At 37.4% G+C, this 16,713-nt stretch overlaps 37 non-coding genes across 37 annotated transcripts; 13 read left to right on the plus strand and 24 right to left on the minus strand.

Annotated features, from left to right (window-relative positions):
• Positions 1–40: 40 nt before the first annotated feature.
• Positions 41–113, plus strand: trnaf-gaa (transfer RNA phenylalanine (anticodon GAA)). Its single transcript has one exon. It is a non-coding gene; the product is annotated as a tRNA-Phe (tRNA).
• A 166-nt stretch (positions 114–279) lies between these two features.
• trnaq-uug (transfer RNA glutamine (anticodon UUG)) lies at positions 280–351 on the minus strand. The gene has a single exon. It is a non-coding gene; the product is annotated as a tRNA-Gln (tRNA).
• Positions 352–825: 474 nt separating this feature from the next.
• Positions 826–897, minus strand: trnaq-cug (transfer RNA glutamine (anticodon CUG)). The gene has a single exon. It is a non-coding gene; the product is annotated as a tRNA-Gln (tRNA).
• A 438-nt stretch (positions 898–1,335) lies between these two features.
• trnaf-gaa (transfer RNA phenylalanine (anticodon GAA)) lies at positions 1,336–1,408 on the plus strand. The gene has a single exon. It is a non-coding gene; the product is annotated as a tRNA-Phe (tRNA).
• A 166-nt stretch (positions 1,409–1,574) lies between these two features.
• Positions 1,575–1,646, minus strand: trnaq-uug (transfer RNA glutamine (anticodon UUG)). The gene has a single exon. It is a non-coding gene; the product is annotated as a tRNA-Gln (tRNA).
• A 474-nt stretch (positions 1,647–2,120) lies between these two features.
• Positions 2,121–2,192, minus strand: trnaq-cug (transfer RNA glutamine (anticodon CUG)). Its single transcript has one exon. It is a non-coding gene; the product is annotated as a tRNA-Gln (tRNA).
• Positions 2,193–2,630: 438 nt separating this feature from the next.
• Positions 2,631–2,703, plus strand: trnaf-gaa (transfer RNA phenylalanine (anticodon GAA)). The gene has a single exon. It is a non-coding gene; the product is annotated as a tRNA-Phe (tRNA).
• Positions 2,704–2,869: 166 nt separating this feature from the next.
• On the minus strand, positions 2,870–2,941 carry trnaq-uug (transfer RNA glutamine (anticodon UUG)). Its single transcript has one exon. It is a non-coding gene; the product is annotated as a tRNA-Gln (tRNA).
• Positions 2,942–3,416: 475 nt separating this feature from the next.
• trnaq-cug (transfer RNA glutamine (anticodon CUG)) lies at positions 3,417–3,488 on the minus strand. Its single transcript has one exon. It is a non-coding gene; the product is annotated as a tRNA-Gln (tRNA).
• Positions 3,489–3,926: 438 nt separating this feature from the next.
• Positions 3,927–3,999, plus strand: trnaf-gaa (transfer RNA phenylalanine (anticodon GAA)). The gene has a single exon. It is a non-coding gene; the product is annotated as a tRNA-Phe (tRNA).
• A 166-nt stretch (positions 4,000–4,165) lies between these two features.
• Positions 4,166–4,237, minus strand: trnaq-uug (transfer RNA glutamine (anticodon UUG)). The gene has a single exon. It is a non-coding gene; the product is annotated as a tRNA-Gln (tRNA).
• A 474-nt stretch (positions 4,238–4,711) lies between these two features.
• Positions 4,712–4,783, minus strand: trnaq-cug (transfer RNA glutamine (anticodon CUG)). Its single transcript has one exon. It is a non-coding gene; the product is annotated as a tRNA-Gln (tRNA).
• Positions 4,784–5,222: 439 nt separating this feature from the next.
• trnaf-gaa (transfer RNA phenylalanine (anticodon GAA)) lies at positions 5,223–5,295 on the plus strand. Its single transcript has one exon. It is a non-coding gene; the product is annotated as a tRNA-Phe (tRNA).
• Positions 5,296–5,461: 166 nt separating this feature from the next.
• Positions 5,462–5,533, minus strand: trnaq-uug (transfer RNA glutamine (anticodon UUG)). Its single transcript has one exon. It is a non-coding gene; the product is annotated as a tRNA-Gln (tRNA).
• Positions 5,534–6,007: 474 nt separating this feature from the next.
• On the minus strand, positions 6,008–6,079 carry trnaq-cug (transfer RNA glutamine (anticodon CUG)). Its single transcript has one exon. It is a non-coding gene; the product is annotated as a tRNA-Gln (tRNA).
• Positions 6,080–6,517: 438 nt separating this feature from the next.
• trnaf-gaa (transfer RNA phenylalanine (anticodon GAA)) lies at positions 6,518–6,590 on the plus strand. The gene has a single exon. It is a non-coding gene; the product is annotated as a tRNA-Phe (tRNA).
• Positions 6,591–6,756: 166 nt separating this feature from the next.
• trnaq-uug (transfer RNA glutamine (anticodon UUG)) lies at positions 6,757–6,828 on the minus strand. Its single transcript has one exon. It is a non-coding gene; the product is annotated as a tRNA-Gln (tRNA).
• A 474-nt stretch (positions 6,829–7,302) lies between these two features.
• Positions 7,303–7,374, minus strand: trnaq-cug (transfer RNA glutamine (anticodon CUG)). Its single transcript has one exon. It is a non-coding gene; the product is annotated as a tRNA-Gln (tRNA).
• A 439-nt stretch (positions 7,375–7,813) lies between these two features.
• On the plus strand, positions 7,814–7,886 carry trnaf-gaa (transfer RNA phenylalanine (anticodon GAA)). The gene has a single exon. It is a non-coding gene; the product is annotated as a tRNA-Phe (tRNA).
• A 166-nt stretch (positions 7,887–8,052) lies between these two features.
• Positions 8,053–8,124, minus strand: trnaq-uug (transfer RNA glutamine (anticodon UUG)). The gene has a single exon. It is a non-coding gene; the product is annotated as a tRNA-Gln (tRNA).
• Positions 8,125–9,101: 977 nt separating this feature from the next.
• Positions 9,102–9,174, plus strand: trnaf-gaa (transfer RNA phenylalanine (anticodon GAA)). Its single transcript has one exon. It is a non-coding gene; the product is annotated as a tRNA-Phe (tRNA).
• A 166-nt stretch (positions 9,175–9,340) lies between these two features.
• Positions 9,341–9,412, minus strand: trnaq-uug (transfer RNA glutamine (anticodon UUG)). The gene has a single exon. It is a non-coding gene; the product is annotated as a tRNA-Gln (tRNA).
• A 474-nt stretch (positions 9,413–9,886) lies between these two features.
• Positions 9,887–9,958, minus strand: trnaq-cug (transfer RNA glutamine (anticodon CUG)). The gene has a single exon. It is a non-coding gene; the product is annotated as a tRNA-Gln (tRNA).
• A 439-nt stretch (positions 9,959–10,397) lies between these two features.
• trnaf-gaa (transfer RNA phenylalanine (anticodon GAA)) lies at positions 10,398–10,470 on the plus strand. The gene has a single exon. It is a non-coding gene; the product is annotated as a tRNA-Phe (tRNA).
• Positions 10,471–10,636: 166 nt separating this feature from the next.
• trnaq-uug (transfer RNA glutamine (anticodon UUG)) lies at positions 10,637–10,708 on the minus strand. Its single transcript has one exon. It is a non-coding gene; the product is annotated as a tRNA-Gln (tRNA).
• A 474-nt stretch (positions 10,709–11,182) lies between these two features.
• On the minus strand, positions 11,183–11,254 carry trnaq-cug (transfer RNA glutamine (anticodon CUG)). Its single transcript has one exon. It is a non-coding gene; the product is annotated as a tRNA-Gln (tRNA).
• Positions 11,255–11,692: 438 nt separating this feature from the next.
• On the plus strand, positions 11,693–11,765 carry trnaf-gaa (transfer RNA phenylalanine (anticodon GAA)). Its single transcript has one exon. It is a non-coding gene; the product is annotated as a tRNA-Phe (tRNA).
• Positions 11,766–11,931: 166 nt separating this feature from the next.
• On the minus strand, positions 11,932–12,003 carry trnaq-uug (transfer RNA glutamine (anticodon UUG)). Its single transcript has one exon. It is a non-coding gene; the product is annotated as a tRNA-Gln (tRNA).
• A 474-nt stretch (positions 12,004–12,477) lies between these two features.
• trnaq-cug (transfer RNA glutamine (anticodon CUG)) lies at positions 12,478–12,549 on the minus strand. Its single transcript has one exon. It is a non-coding gene; the product is annotated as a tRNA-Gln (tRNA).
• A 438-nt stretch (positions 12,550–12,987) lies between these two features.
• On the plus strand, positions 12,988–13,060 carry trnaf-gaa (transfer RNA phenylalanine (anticodon GAA)). The gene has a single exon. It is a non-coding gene; the product is annotated as a tRNA-Phe (tRNA).
• Positions 13,061–13,226: 166 nt separating this feature from the next.
• On the minus strand, positions 13,227–13,298 carry trnaq-uug (transfer RNA glutamine (anticodon UUG)). Its single transcript has one exon. It is a non-coding gene; the product is annotated as a tRNA-Gln (tRNA).
• A 474-nt stretch (positions 13,299–13,772) lies between these two features.
• trnaq-cug (transfer RNA glutamine (anticodon CUG)) lies at positions 13,773–13,844 on the minus strand. Its single transcript has one exon. It is a non-coding gene; the product is annotated as a tRNA-Gln (tRNA).
• Positions 13,845–14,283: 439 nt separating this feature from the next.
• trnaf-gaa (transfer RNA phenylalanine (anticodon GAA)) lies at positions 14,284–14,356 on the plus strand. Its single transcript has one exon. It is a non-coding gene; the product is annotated as a tRNA-Phe (tRNA).
• Positions 14,357–14,522: 166 nt separating this feature from the next.
• Positions 14,523–14,594, minus strand: trnaq-uug (transfer RNA glutamine (anticodon UUG)). Its single transcript has one exon. It is a non-coding gene; the product is annotated as a tRNA-Gln (tRNA).
• Positions 14,595–15,068: 474 nt separating this feature from the next.
• On the minus strand, positions 15,069–15,140 carry trnaq-cug (transfer RNA glutamine (anticodon CUG)). The gene has a single exon. It is a non-coding gene; the product is annotated as a tRNA-Gln (tRNA).
• Positions 15,141–15,578: 438 nt separating this feature from the next.
• On the plus strand, positions 15,579–15,651 carry trnaf-gaa (transfer RNA phenylalanine (anticodon GAA)). The gene has a single exon. It is a non-coding gene; the product is annotated as a tRNA-Phe (tRNA).
• Positions 15,652–15,817: 166 nt separating this feature from the next.
• On the minus strand, positions 15,818–15,889 carry trnaq-uug (transfer RNA glutamine (anticodon UUG)). Its single transcript has one exon. It is a non-coding gene; the product is annotated as a tRNA-Gln (tRNA).
• Positions 15,890–16,713: the final 824 nt, after the last annotated feature.

Here is a 16,713-nt window from a genome sequence, read left to right on the forward strand (position 1 = left end):
TAGTCACTTGTCATTTTTGGGTGAATGAATAGTTTTGTCTGCTGGAATAGCTCAGTTTGGAGAGCGTTAGACTGAAGATCTAAAGGTCCCTGGTTCAATCCCGGGTTTCAGCAAAGTCTATGAGTGGGAGAAACACTTTGCATTGGTTAGCATTTTGAAAAAAGACAATTTCTCATTTCAACATTTCAAATCAAGTAATACATTTCATGATTCCTTCAATGAAAATTTCAAAGAGAAATCTTGGGCACCATTGATTGTCCTAGATATCAAAACAGGCAAAGGTTTCACTGAGATTTAAACTCAGATCTCTGGATTCAAAGTCCAGAGTGCTGACCATTACACCATGAAACCCTAGTACCTTGAGAGTATAGCGGAAAGAATACTAAATATGACTGGACTGCAATGTGCTTGTTCATAGATCCATAATTTGAGGATTTGGAACTATTCCCGCAGCAATCCCACAATGGTCAAAATATCAATCAGTGAAATACTAGCAACCATTTGCAAAGGGCAAAATTCTTGTGTAGAGACCATCACTTGCATTAAACAAAGTGGATATTTGCAAGATTGGAAGTTTGATTTGTGAATGTCAGCATCCGTTCTCATTCGATACAGTATTACGAAGAGCATAATAAGAGCCTTGGTTCCATCTCCAAAATCAATTAATGCATTGCAAGAGGCAATCAATAATGTCCTAAGACATTTTTCAGAAACAAATGAAAAAACTTTCAAAGATTTGCAGAGAATATGAATTACTTAATGATTATAAATTTCCTCACAAATTGTCTTATTGTGACAGAACACTTGAGAAGCATTGGACCAATTTGGTTCCACTGAGAGTTGAACTCAGATCGCTGGATTCAGAGTCCAGAGTGCTAACCATTACACCATGGAACCGATGACCTGCTGTATTTCAACCTTTTTGTCACGATTCTCACAATGATTTTATTTGTGAGAAACCAAAGATTTGTGGCAACACGGTATATAATTATTAGAGCATAGCTTGTATTGAATGACATGCAACAGAATCGGTTTTTCCATGACTGTAGGAGGCATGAGAATGCAACACACATTGGTAGATATTGAAAGAAAAGTTAAGATTTTACTGAGTCTGAGCAGATAACGAATAAGATCCAACTGCGCCTTTTGATCAATGTCCAGGTACAGTTCCTTCATATGTAGATGAGCTTTTTGATCATTTCCCACCATCACAGACTTGGAGGCAATCAATTGAAAAACTCAACTGACAAACTTTTGTTACCAGTGCCAAGTGTGGAATGCTGTTGGATCCAATATAGTCACTTGGCATTTTTGGGTGAATGAACAGTTTTGTCAGCGGGAATAGCTCAGTTGGGAGAGCGTTAGACTGAAGATCTAAAGGTCCCTGGTTCAATCCTGCGTTTCAGCAAAGTCTATGAGTGGGAGAAACACTTTGCATTGGTTAGCATTTTGAAAAAAGACAATTTCTCATTTCAACATTTCAAATCAAGTAATACATTTCATGATTCCTTCAATGAAAATTTCAAAGAGAAATCTTGGGCACCATTGATTGTCCTAGATATCAAAACAGGCAAAGGTTTCACTGAGATTTAAACTCAGATCTCTGGATTCAAAGTCCAGAGTGCTGACCATTACACCATGAAACCCTAGTACCTTGAGAGTATAGCGGAAAGAATACTAAATATGACTGGACTGCAATGTGCTTGTTCATAGATCCATAATTTGAGGATTTGGAACTATTCCCGCAGCAATCCCACAATGGTCAAAATATCAATCAGTGAAATACTAGCAACCATTTGCAAAGGGCAAAATTCTTGTGTAGAGACCATCACTTGCATTAAACAAAGTGGATATTTGCAAGATTGGAAGTTTGATTTGTGAATGTCAGCATCCGTTCTCATTCGATACAGTATTACGAAGAGCATAATAAGAGCCTTGGTTCCATCTCCAAAATCAATTAATGCATTGCAAGAGGCAATCAATAATGTCCTAAGACATTTTTCAGAAACAAATGAAAAAACTTTCAAAGATTTGCAGAGAATATGAATTACTTAATGATTATAAATTTCCTCACAAATTGTCTTATTGTGACAGAACACTTGAGAAGCATTGGACCAATTTGGTTCCACTGAGAGTTGAACTCAGATCGCTGGATTCAGAGTCCAGAGTGCTAACCATTACACCATGGAACCGATGACCTGCTGTATTTCAACCTTTTTGTCACGATTCTCACAATGATTTTATTTGTGAGAAACCAAAGATTTGTGGCAACACGGTATATAATTATTAGAGCATAGCTTGTATTGAATGACATGCAACAGAATCGGTTTTTCCATGACTGTAGGAGGCATGAGAATGCAACACACATTGGTAGATATTGAAAGAAAAGTTAAGATTTTACTGAGTCTGAGCAGATAACGAATAAGATCCAACTGCGCCTTTTGATCAATGTCCAGGTACAGTTCCTTCATATGTAGATGAGCTTTTTGATCATTTCCCACCATCACAGACTTGGAGGCAATCAATTGAAAAACTCAACTGACAAACTTTTGTTACCAGTGCCAAGTGTGGAATGCTGTTGGATCCAATATAGTCACTTGGCATTTTTGGGTGAATGAACAGTTTTGTCAGCGGGAATAGCTCAGTTGGGAGAGCGTTAGACTGAAGATCTAAAGGTCCCTGGTTCAATCCTGCGTTTCAGCAAAGTCTATGAGTGGGAGAATCACTTTGCATTGGTTAGCATTTTGAAAAAAGACAATTTCTCATTTCATCATTTCAAATCAAGTAATACATCTCATGATTCCTTCAATGAAAATTTCAAAGAGAAATCTTGGACACCATTGATTGTCATAGATATCAAAACTGGCAAAGGTTTCACTGAGATTTGAACTCAGCTCGCTGGATTCAAAGTCCAGAGTTCTGACCATTACACCATGAAACCCTAGAACTTTGAGAGTATAGTAGAAAGACTACTAAATATGACTGGACTGCAATGTGCTTGTTCATAGATCCATAAATTGAGGACTTGGAACCATTCCCGCAGCAATCCCACAATGGTCAAAATATCAATCAGTGAAATACTAGCAACCATTTGCAAAGGGCAAAATTCTTGTGTAGAGACCATCACTTGCATTAAACAAAGTGGATATTTGCAAGATTGGAAGTTTGATTTGTGAATGTCAGCATCCGTTCTCATTCGATACAGTATTACGAAGAGCATAATAAGACCCTTGGTTCCATCTCCAAAATCAATTAATGCATTGCAAGAGGCAATCAATAATGTCCTAAGACATTTTTCAGAAACAAATGAAAAAACTTTCAAAGATTTGCAGAGAATATGAAATACTTAATGATTATAAATTTCCTCACCAATTGTCTTCTTGGTGACAGAACACTTGAGAAGCATTTAACCAATTTGGTTCCACTGAGACTTGAACTCAGATCGCTGGATTCAGAGTCCAGAGTGCTAACCATTACACCATGGAACCGAAGACCCGCTGTATTTTAACCTTTTTGTCACGATTCTCACAATGATTTTATTTGTGAGAAACCAAAGATTTGTGGCAACACGGTATATAATTGTTAGAGCATAGCTTTTATTGAATGACATGCAACAGAATCGGTTTTTCCATGACTGTAGGAGGCATGAGAATGCAACACACATTGGTAGATATTGAAAGAAAAGTTAAGATTTTACTGAGTCTGAGCAGATAACATATAAGATCCAACTGCGCCTTTTGATCAATGTCCAGGTACAGTTCCTTCATATGTAGATGAGCTTTTTGATCATTTCCCACCATCACAGACTTGGAGGCAATCGATTGAAAAACTCAACTGACAAACGTTTGTTACCAGTGCCAAGTGTGGAATGCTGTTGGATCCAATATAGTCACTTGGCATTTTTGGGTCAATGAACAGTTTTGTCCGCTGGAATAGCTCAGTTGGGAGAGCGTTAGACTGAAGATCTAAAGGTCCCTGGTTCAATCCCGGGTTTCAGCAAAGTCTATGAGTGGGAGAAACACTTTGAATTGGTTAGCATTTTGAAAAAAGACAATTTCTCATTTCATCATTTCAAATCAAGTAATACATTTCATGATTCCTTCAATGAAAATTTCAAAGAGAAATCTTGGACACCATTGATTGTCCTAGATATCAAAACAGGCAAAGGTTTCACTGAGATTTGAACTCAGATCGCTGGATTCAAAGTCCAGAGTGCTGACCATTACACCATGAAACCCTAGAACTTTGAGAGTATAGTGGAAAGAATACTAAATATGACTGGACTGCAATGTGCTTGTTCATAGATCCATAAATTGAGGACTTGGAGCCATTCCCGCAGCAATCCCACAATGGTCAAAATATCAATCAGTGAAATACTAGCAACCATTTGCAAAGGGCAAAATTCTTGTGTAGAGACCATCACTTGCATTAAACATAGTGGATATTTGCAAGATTGGAAGTTTGATTTGTGAATGTCAGCATCCGTTCTCATTCGATACAGTATTACGAAGAGCATAATAAGACCCTTGGTTCCATCTCCAAAATCAATTAATGCATTGCAAGAGGCAATCAATAATGTCCTAAGACATTTTTCAGAAACAAATGAAAAAACTTTCAAAGATTTGCAGAGAATATGAAATACTTAATGATTATAAATTTCCTCACCAATTGTCTTCTTGTGACAGAACACTTGAGAAGCATTTAACCAATTTGGTTCCACTGAGACTTGAACTCAGATCGCTGGATTCAGAGTCCAGAGTTTTAACCATTACACCATGGAACCGAAGACCCCCTGTATTTTAACCTTTTTGTCACGATTCTCACAATGATTTTATTTGTGAGAAAACCAAAGATTTGTGGCAACACGGTATATAATTGTTAGAGCATAGCTTGTATTGAATGACATGCAACAGAATCGGTTTTTCCATGACTGTAGGAGGCATGAGAATGCAACACACATTGGTAGATATTGAAAGAAAAGTTAAGATTTTACTGAGTCTGAGCAGATAACATATAAGATCCAACTGCGCCTTTTGATCAATGTCCAGGTACAGTTCCTTCATATGTAGATGAGCTTTTTGATCATTTCCCACCATCACAGACTTGGAGGCAATCAACTGAAAAACTCAACTGACAAACGTTTGTTACCAGTGCCAAGTGTGGAATGCTGTTGGACCTCATATAGTCACTTGGCATTTTTGGGTGAATGAACAGTTTTTTCTACTGGAATAGCTCAGTTGGGAGAGCGTTAGACTGAAGATCTAAAGGTCCCTGGTTCAATCCCGGGTTTCAGCAAAGTCTATGAGTGGGAGAAACACTTTGAATTGGTTAGCATTTTGAAAAAAGACAATTTCTCATTTCATCATTTTAAATCAAGTAATACATTTCATGATTCCTTCAATGAAATTTTCAAAGAGAAATCTTGGGCACCATTGATTGTCCTAGATATCAAAACAGGCAAAGGTTTCACTGAGATTTGAACTCAGATCGCTGGATTCAAAGTCCAGAGTGCTGACCATTACACCATGAAACCCTAGAACTTTGAGAGTATAGCGGAAAGAATACTAAATATGACTGGACTGCAATGTGCTTGTTCATAGATCCATAAATTGAGGATTTGGAACTATTCCCGCAGCAATCCCACAATGGTCAAAATATAAATCAGTGAAATACTAGCAACCATTTGCAAAGGGCAAAATTCTTGTGTAGAGACCATCACTTGCATTAAACAAAGTGGATATTTGCAAGATTGGAAGTTTGATTTGTGAATGTCAGCATCCGTTCTCATTCGATACAGAATTACGAAGAGCATAATAAGACCCTTGGTTCCATCTCCAAAATCAATTAATGCATTGCAAGAGGCAATCAATAATGTCCTAAGACATTTTTCAGAAACAAATGAAAAAACTTTCAAAGATTTGCAGAGAATATGAAATACTTAATGATTATAAATTTCCTCACCAATTGTCTTCTTGTGACAGAACACTTGAGAAGCATTTAACCAATTTGGTTCCACTGAGACTTGAACTCAGATCGCTGGATTCAGAGTCCAGAGTGCTAACCATTACACCATGGAACCGAAGACCCGCTGTATTTTAACCTTTTTGTCACGATTCTCACAATGATTTTATTTGTGAGAAACCAAAGATTTGTGGAAACACGGTATATAATTGTTAGAGCATAGCTTTTATTGAATGACATGCAACAGAATCGGTTTTTCCATGACTGTAGGAGGCATGAGAATGCAACACACATTGGTAGATATTGAAAGAAAAGTTAAGATTTTACTGAGTCTGAGCAGATAACATATAAGATCCAACTGCGCCTTTTGATCAATGTCCAGGTACAGTTCCTTCATATGTAGATGAGCTTTTTGATCATTTCCCACCATCACAGACTTGGAGGCAATCGATTGAAAAACTCAACTGACAAACGTTTGTTACCAGTGCCAAGTGTGGAATGCTGTTGGATCCAATATAGTCACTTGGCATTTTTGGGTGAATGAACAGTTTTGTCCGCTGGAATAGCTCAGTTGGGAGAGCGTTAGACTGAAGATCTAAAGGTCCCTGGTTCAATCCCGGGTTTCAGCAAAGTCTATGAGTGGGAGAAACACTTTGAATTGGTTAGCATTTTGAAAAAAGACAATTTCTCATTTCATCATTTCAAATCAAGTAATACATTTCATGATTCCTTCAATGAAAATTTCAAAGAGAAATCTTGGACACCATTGATTGTCCTAGATATCAAAACAGGCAAAGGTTTCACTGAGATTTGAACTCAGATCGCTGGATTCAAAGTCCAGAGTGCTGACCATTACACCATGAAACCCTAGAACTTTGAGAGTATAGTGGAAAGAATACTAAATATGACTGGACTGCAATGTGCTTGTTCATAGATCCATAAATTGAGGACTTGGAACCATTCCCGCAGCAATCCCACAATGGTCAAAATATCAATCAGTGAAATACTAGCAACCATTTGCAAAGGGCAAAATTCTTGTGTAGAGACCATCACTTGCATTAAACATAGTGGATATTTGCAAGATTGGAAGTTTGATTTGTGAATGTCAGCATCCGTTCTCATTCGATACAGTATTACGAAGAGCATAATAAGACCCTTGGTTCCATCTCCAAAATCAATTAATGCATTGCAAGAGGCAATCAATAATGTCCTAAGACATTTTTCAGAAACTAATGAAAAAACTTTCAAAGATTTGCAGAGAATATGAAATACTTAATGATTATAAATTTTCTCACCAATTGTCTTCTTGTGACAGAACACTTGAGAAGCATTTAACCAATTTGGTTCCACTGAGACTTGAACTCAGATCGCTGGATTCAGAGTCCAGAGTGCTAACCATTACACCATGGAACCGAAGACCCCCTGTATTTTAACCTTTTTGTCACGATTCTCACAATGATTTTATTTGTGAGAAAACCAAAGATTTGTGGCAACACGGTATATAATTGTTAGAGCATAGCTTGTATTGAATGACATGCAACAGAATCGGTTTTTCCATGACTGTAGGAGGCATGAGAATGCAACACACATTGGTAGATATTGAAAGAAAAGTTAAGATTTTACTGAGTCTGAGCAGATAACATATAAGATCCAACTGCGCCTTTTGATCAATGTCCAGGTACAGTTCCTTCATATGTAGATGAGCTTTTTGATCATTTCCCACCATCACAGACTTGGAGGCAATCAACTGAAAAACTCAACTGACAAACGTTTGTTACCAGTGCCAAGTGTGGAATGCTGTTGGACCTCATATAGTCACTTGGCATTTTTGGGTGAATGAACAGTTTTGTCTGCTGGAATAGCTCAGTTGGGAGAGCGTTAGACTGAAGATCTAAAGGTCCCTGGTTCAATCCCGGGTTTCAGCAAAGTCTATGAGTGGGAGAAACACTTTGAATTGGTTAGCATTTTGAAAAAAGACAATTTCTCATTTCATCATTTCAAATCAAGTAATACATTTCATGATTCCTTCAATGAAATTTTCAAAGAGAAATCTTGGGCACCATTGATTGTCCTAGATATCAAAACAGGCAAAGGTTTCACTGAGATTTGAACTCAGATCGCTGGATTCAAAGTCCAGAGTGCTGACCATTACACCATGAAACCCTAGAACTTTAAGAGTATAGCGGAAAGAATACTAAATATGACTGGACTGCAATGTGCTTGTTCATAGATCCATAAATTGAGGATTTGGAACTATTCCCGCTGCAATCCCACAATGGTCAAAATATCAATCAGTGAAATACTAGCAACCATTTGCAAAGGGCAAAATTCTTGTGTAGAGACCATCACTTGCATTAAACAAAGTGGATATTTGCAAGATTGGAAGTTTGATTTGTGAATGTCAGCATCCGTTCTCATTCGATACAGAATTACGAAGAGCATAATAAGACCCTTGGTTCCATCTCCAAAATCAATTAATGCATTGCAAGAGGCAATCAATAATGTCCTAAGACATTTTTCAGAAACAAATGAAAAAACTTTCAAAGATTTGCAGAGAATATGAAATACTTAATGATTATAAATTTCCTCACCAATTGTCTTCTTGTGACAAAACACTTGAGAAGCATTTAACCAATTTGGTTCCACTGAGACTTGAACTCAGATCGCTGGATTCAGAGTGCTAACCATTACACCATGGAACCGAAGACCCTCTGTATTTTAACCTTTTTGTCACGATTCTCACAATGATTTTATTTGTGAGAAACCAAAGATTTGTGGAAACACGGTATATAATTGTTAGAGCATAGCTTGTATTGAATGACATGCAACAGAATCGGTTTTTCCATGACTGTAGGAGGCATGAGAATGCAACACACATTGGTAGATATTGAAAGAAAAGTTAAGATTTTACTGAGTCTGAGCAGATAACATATAAGATCCAACTGCGCCTTTTGATCAATGTCCAGGTACAGTTCCTTCATATGTAGATGAGCTTTTTGATCATTTCCCACCATCACAGACTTGGAGGCAATCGATTGAAAAACTCAACTGACAAACGTTTGTTACCAGTGCCAAGTGTGGAATGCTGTTGGATCCAATATAGTCACTTGGCATTTTTGGGTCAATGAACAGTTTTGTCAGCTGGGATAGCTCAGTTGGGAGAGCGTTAGACTGAAGATCTAAAGGTCCCTGGTTCAATCCCGGGTTTCAGCAAAGTCTATGAGTGGGAGAAACACTTTGAATTGGTTTACATTTTGAAAAAAGACAATTTCTCATTTCATCATTTCAAATCAAGTAATACATTTCATGATTCCTTCAATGAAAATTTCAAAGAGAAATCTTGGACACCATTGATTGTCCTAGATATCAAAACAGGCAAAGGTTTCACTGAGATTTGAACTCAGATCGCTGGATTCAAAGTCCAGAGTGCTGACCATTACACCATGAAACCCTAGAACTTTGAGAGTATAGTGGAAAGAATACTAAATATGACTGGACTGCAATGTGCTTGTTCATAGATCCATAAATTGAGGACTTGGAACCATTCCCGCAGCAATCCCACAATGGTCAAAATATCAATCAGTGAAATACTAGCAACCATTTGCAAAGGGCAAAATTCTTGTGTAGAGACCATCACTTGCATTAAACAAAGTGGATATTTGCAAGATTGGAAGTTTGATTTGTGAATGTCAGCATCCGTTCTCATTCGATACAGTATTACGAAGAGCATAATAAGACCCTTGGTTCCATCTCCAAAATCAATTAATGCATTGCAAGAGGCAATCAATAATGTCCTAAGACATTTTTCAGAAACTAATGAAAAAACTTTCAAAGATTTGCAGAGAATATGAAATACTTAATGATTATAAACTTTCTCACCAATTGTCTTCTTGTGACAGAACACTTGAGAAGCATTTAACCAATTTGGTTCCACTGAGACTTGAACTCAGATCGCTGGATTCAGAGTCCAGAGTGCTAACCATTACACCATGGAACCGAAGACCCCCTGTATTTTAACCTTTTTGTCACGATTCTCACAATGATTTTATTTGTGAGAAAACCAAAGATTTGTGGCAACACGGTATATAATTGTTAGAGCATAGCTTGTATTGAATGACATGCAACAGAATCGGTTTTTCCATGACTGTAGGAGGCATGAGAATGCAACACACATTGGTAGATATTGAAAGAAAAGTTAAGATTTTACTGAGTCTGAGCAGATAACATATAAGATCCAACTGCGCCTTTTGATCAATGTCCAGGTACAGTTCCTTCATATGTAGATGAGCTTTTTGATCATTTCCCACCATCACAGACTTGGAGGCAATCAACTGAAAAACTCAACTGACAAACGTTTGTTACCAGTGCCAAGTGTGGAATGCTGTTGGACCTCATATAGTCACTTGGCATTTTTGGGTGAATGAACAGTTTTGTCTGCTGGAATAGCTCAGTTGGGAGAGCGTTAGACTGAAGATCTAAAGGTCCCTGGTTCAATCCCGGGTTTCAGCAAAGTCTATGAGTGGGAGAAACACTTTGAATTGGTTTGCATTTTGAAAAAAGACAATTTCTCATTTCATCATTTCAAATCAAGTAATACATTTCATGATTCCTTCAATGAAATTTTCAAAGAGAAAACTTGGGCACCATTGATTGTCCTAGATATCAAAACAGGCAAAGGTTTCACTGAGATTTGAACTCAGATCGCTGGATTCAAAGTCCAGAGTGCTGACCATTACACCATGAAACCCTAGAACTTTGAGAGTATAGCGGAAAGAATACTAAATATGACTGGACTGCAATGTGCTTGTTCATAGATCCATAAATTGAGGATTTGGAACTATTCCCGCAGCAATCCCACAATGGTCAAAATATCAATCAGTGAAATACTAGCAACCATTTGCAAAGGGCAAAATTCTTGTGTAGAGACCATCACTTGCATTAAACAAAGTGGATATTTGCAAGATTGGAAGTTTGATTTGTGAATGTCAGCATCCGTTCTCATTCGATACAGAATTACGAAGAGCATAATAAGACCCTTGGTTCCATCTCCAAAATCAATTAATGCATTGCAAGAGGCAATCAATAATGTCCTAAGACATTTTTCAGAAACAAATGAAAAAACTTTCAAAGATTTGCAGAGAATATGAAATACTTAATGAATATAAATTTCCTCACCAATTGTCTTCTTGTGACAAAACACTTGAGAAGCATTTAACCAATTTGGTTCCACTGAGACTTGAACTCAGATCGCTGGATTCAGAGTCCAGAGTGCTAACCATTACACCATGGAACCGAAGACCCGCTGTATTGTAACCTTTTTGTCACGATTCTCACAATGATTTTATTTGTGAGAAACCAAAGATTTGTGGAAACACGGTATATAATTGTTAGAGCATAGCTTTTATTGAATGACATGCAACAGAATCGGTTTTTCCATGACTGTAGGAGGCATGAGAATGCAACACACATTGGTAGATATTGAAAGAAAAGTTAAGATTTTACTGAGTCTGAGCAGATAACATATAAGATCCAACTGCGCCTTTTGATCAATGTCCAGGTACAGTTCCTTCATATGTAGATGAGCTTTTTGATCATTTCCCACCATCACAGACTTGGAGGCAATCGATTGAAAAACTCAACTGACAAACGTTTGTTACCAGTGCCAAGTGTGGAATGCTGTTGGATCCAATATAGTCACTTGGCATTTTTGGGTCAATGAACAGTTTTGTCCGCTGGAATAGCTCAGTTGGGAGAGCGTTAGACTGAAGATCTAAAGGTCCCTGGTTCAATCCCGGGTTTCAGCAAAGTCTATGAGTGGGAGAAACACTTTGAATTGGTTAGCATTTTGAAAAAAGACAATTTCTCATTTCATCATTTCAAATCAAGTAATACATTTCATGATTCCTTCAATGAAAATTTCAAAGAGAAATCTTGGACACCATTGATTGTCCTAGATATCAAAACAGGCAAAGGTTTCACTGAGATTTGAACTCAGATCGCTGGATTCAAAGTCCAGAGTGCTGACCATTACACCATGAAACCCTAGAACTTTGAGAGTATAGTGGAAAGAATACTAAATATGACTGGACTGCAATGTGCTTGTTCATAGATCCATAAATTGAGGACTTGGAACCATTCCCGCAGCAATCCCACAATGGTCAAAATATCAATCAGTGAAATACTAGCAACCATTTGCAAAGGGCAAAATTCTTGTGTAGAGACCATCACTTGCATTAAACATAGTGGATATTTGCAAGATTGGAAGTTTGATTTGTGAATGTCAGCATCCGTTCTCATTCGATACAGTATTACGAAGAGCATAATAAGACCCTTGGTTCCATCTCCAAAATCAATTAATGCATTGCAAGAGGCAATCAATAATGTCCTAAGACATTTTTCAGAAACTAATGAAAAAACTTTCAAAGATTTGCAGAGAATATGAAATACTTAATGATTATAAATTTTCTCACCAATTGTCTTCTTGTGACAGAACACTTGAGAAGCATTTAACCAATTTGGTTCCACTGAGACTTGAACTCAGATCGCTGGATTCAGAGTCCAGAGTGCTAACCATTACACCATGGAACCGAAGACCCCCTGTATTTTAACCTTTTTGTCACGATTCTCACAATGATTTTATTTGTGAGAAAACCAAAGATTTGTGGCAACACGGTATATAATTGTTAGAGCATAGCTTGTATTGAATGACATGCAACAGAATCGGTTTTTCCATGACTGTAGGAGGCATGAGAATGCAACACACATTGGTAGATATTGAAAGAAAAGTTAAGATTTTACTGAGTCTGAGCAGATAACATATAAGATCCAACTGCGCCTTTTGATCAATGTCCAGGTACAGTTCCTTCATATGTAGATGAGCTTTTTGATCATTTCCCACCATCACAGACTTGGAGGCAATCGATTGAAAAACTCAACTGACAAACGTTTGTTACCAGTGCCAAGTGTGGAATGCTGTTGGATCCAATATAGTCACTTGGCATTTTTGGGTCAATGACAGTTTTGTCAGCTGGGATAGCTCAGTTGGGAGAGCGTTAGACTGAAGATCTAAAGGTCCCTGGTTCAATCCCGGGTTTCAGCAAAGTCTATGAGTGGGAGAAACACTTTGAATTGGTTTACATTTTGAAAAAAGACAATTTCTCATTTCATCATTTCAAATCAAGTAATACATTTCATGATTCCTTCAATGAAAATTTCAAAGAGAAATCTTGGACACCATTGATTGTCCTAGATATCAAAACAGGCAAAGGTTTCACTGAGATTTGAACTCAGATCCCTGGATTCAAAGTCCAGAGTGCTGACCATTACACCATGAAACCCTAGAACTTTGAGAGTATAGTGGAAAGAATACTAAATATGACTGGACTGCAATGTGCTTGTTCATAGATCCATAAATTGAGGACTTGGAACCATTCCCGCAGCAATCCCACAATGGTCAAAATATCAATCAGTGAAATACTAGCAACCATTTGCAAAGGGCAAAATTCTTGTGTAGAGACCATCACTTGCATTAAACAAAGTGGATATTTGCAAGATTGGAAGTTTGATTTGTGAATGTCAGCATCCGTTCTCATTCGATACAGTATTACGAAGAGCATAATAAGACCCTTGGTTCCATCTCCAAAATCAATTAATGCATTGCAAGAGGCAATCAATAATGTCCTAAGACATTTTTCAGAAACAAATGAAAAAACTTTCAAAGATTTGCAGAGAATATGAAATACTTAATGATTATAAATTTTCTCACCAATTGTCTTCTTGTGACAGAACACTTGAGAAGCATTTAACCAATTTGGTTCCACTGAGACTTGAACTCAAATCGCTGGATTCAGAGTCCAGAGTGCTAACCATTACACCATGGAACCGAAGACCCCCTGTATTTTAACCTTTTTGTCACGATTCTCACAATGATTTTATTTGTGAGAAAACCAAAGATTTGTGGCAACACGGTATATAATTGTTAGAGCATAGCTTGTATTGAATGACATGCAACAGAATCGGTTTTTCCATGACTGTAGGAGGCATGAGAATGCAACACACATTGGTAGATATTGAAAGAAAAGTTAAGATTTTACTGAGTCTGAGCAGATAACATATAAGATCCAACTGCGCCTTTTGATCAATGTCCAGGTACAGTTCCTTCATATGTAGATGAGCTTTTTGATCATTTCCCACCATCACAGACTTGGAGGCAATCAACTGAAAAACTCAACTGACAAACGTTTGTTACCAGTGCCAAGTGTGGAATGCTGTTGGATCCAATATAATCACTTGGCATTTTTGGGTGAATGAACAGTTTTGTCTGCTGGAATAGCTCAGTTGGGAGAGCGTTAGACTGAAGATCTAAAGGTCCCTGGTTCAATCCCGGGTTTCAGCAAAGTCTATGAGTGGGAGAAACACTTTGAATTGGTTTGCATTTTGAAAAAAGACAATTTCTCATTTCATCATTTCAAATCAAGTAATACATTTCATGATTCCTTCAATGAAATTTTCAAAGAGAAAACTTGGGCACCATTGATTGTCCTAGATATCAAAACAGGCAAAGGTTTCACTGAGATTTGAACTCAGATCGCTGGATTCAAAGTCCAGAGTGCTGACCATTACACCATGAAACCCTAGAACTTTGAGAGTATAGCGGAAAGAATACTAAATATGACTGGACTGCAATGTGCTTGTTCATAGATCCATAAATTGAGGATTTGGAACTATTCCCGCAGCAATCCCACAATGGTCAAAATATCAATCAGTGAAATACTAGCAACCATTTGCAAAGGGCAAAATTCTTGTGTAGAGACCATCACTTGCATTAAACAAAGTGGATATTTGCAAGATTGGAAGTTTGATTTGTGAATGTCAGCATCCGTTCTCATTCGATACAGAATTACGAAGAGCATAATAAGACCCTTGGTTCCATCTCCAAAATCAATTAATGCATTGCAAGAGGCAATCAATAATGTCCTAAGACATTTTTCAGAAACAAATGAAAAAACTTTCAAAGATTTGCAGAGAATATGAAATACTTAATGAATATAAATTTCCTCACCAATTGTCTTCTTGTGACAGAACACTTGAGAAGCATTTAACCAATTTGGTTCCACTGAGACTTGAACTCAGATCGCTGGATTCAGAGTCCAGAGTGCTAACCATTACACCATGGAACCGAAGACCCGCTGTGTTGTAACCTTTTTGTCACGATTCTCACAATGATGTTATTTGTGAGAAACCAAAGATTTGTGGAAACACGGTATATAATTGTTAGAGCATAGCTTGTATTGAATGACATGCAACAGAATCGGTTTTTCCATGACTGTAGGAGGCATGAGAATGCAACACACATTGGTAGATATTGAAAGAAAAGTTAAGATTTTACTGAGTCTGAGCAGATAACATATAAGATCCAACTGCGCCTTTTGATCAATGTCCAGGTACAGTTCCTTCATATGTAGATGAGCTTTTTGATCATTTCCCACCATCACAGACTTGGAGGCAATCGATTGAAAAACTCAACTGACAAACGTTTGTTACCAGTGCCAAGTGTGGAATGCTGTTGGATCCAATATAGTCACTTGGCATTTTTGGGTGAATGAACAATTTTGTCAGCTGGAATAGCTCAGTTGGGAGAGCGTTAGACTGAAGATCTAAAGGTCCCTGGTTCAATCCCGGGTTTCAGCAAAGTCTATGAGTGGGAGAAACTCTTTGAATTGGTTTGCATTTTGAAAAAAGACAATTTCTCATTTCATCATTTCAAATCAAGTAATACATTTCATGATTCCTTCAATGAAAATTTCAAAGAGAAATCTTGTACACCATTGATTGTCCTAGATATCAAAACAGGCAAAGGTTTCACTGAGATTTGAACTCAGATCGCTGGATTCAAAGTCCAGAGTGCTGACCATTACACCATGAAACCCTAGAACTTTGAGAGTATAGTGGAAAGAATACTAAATATGACTGGACTGCAATGTGCTTGTTCATAGATCCATAAATTGAGGACTTGGAACCATTCCCGCAGCAATCCCACAATGGTCAAAATATCAATCAGTGAAATACTAGCAACCATTTGCAAAGGGCAAAATTCTTGTGTAGAGACCATCACTTGCATTAAACAAAGTGGATATTTGCAAGATTGGAAGTTTGATTTGTGAATGTCAGCATCCGTTCTCATTCGATACAGTATTACGAAGAGCATAATAAGACCCTTGGTTCCATCTCCAAAATCAATTAATGCATTGCAAGAGGCAATCAATAATGTCCTAAGACATTTTTCAGAAACAAATGAAAAAACTTTCAAAGATTTGCAGAGAATATGAAATACTTAATGATTATAAATTTCCTCACCAATTGTCTTCTTGTGACAAAACACTTGAGAAGCATTTAACCAATTTGGTTCCACTGAGACTTGAACTCAGATCGCTGGATTCAGAGTGCTAACCATTACACCATGGAACCGAAGACCCTCTGTATTTTAACCTTTTTGTCACGATTCTCACAATGATTTTATTTGTGAGAAACCAAAGATTTGTGGAAACACGGTATATAATTGTTAGAGCATAGCTTGTATTGAATGACATGCAACAGAATCGGTTTTTCCATGACTGTAGGAGGCATGAGAATGCAACACACATTGGTAGATATTGAAAGAAAAGTTAAGATTTTACTGAGTCTGAGCAGATAACATATAAGATCCAACTGCGCCTTTTGATCAATGTCCAGGTACAGTTCCTTCATATGTAG

This window comes from Nothobranchius furzeri, chromosome 2 (assembly GCF_043380555.1).
Source record: "Nothobranchius furzeri strain GRZ-AD chromosome 2, NfurGRZ-RIMD1, whole genome shotgun sequence".
Lineage (NCBI taxonomy): Eukaryota > Metazoa > Chordata > Actinopteri > Cyprinodontiformes > Nothobranchiidae > Nothobranchius > Nothobranchius furzeri.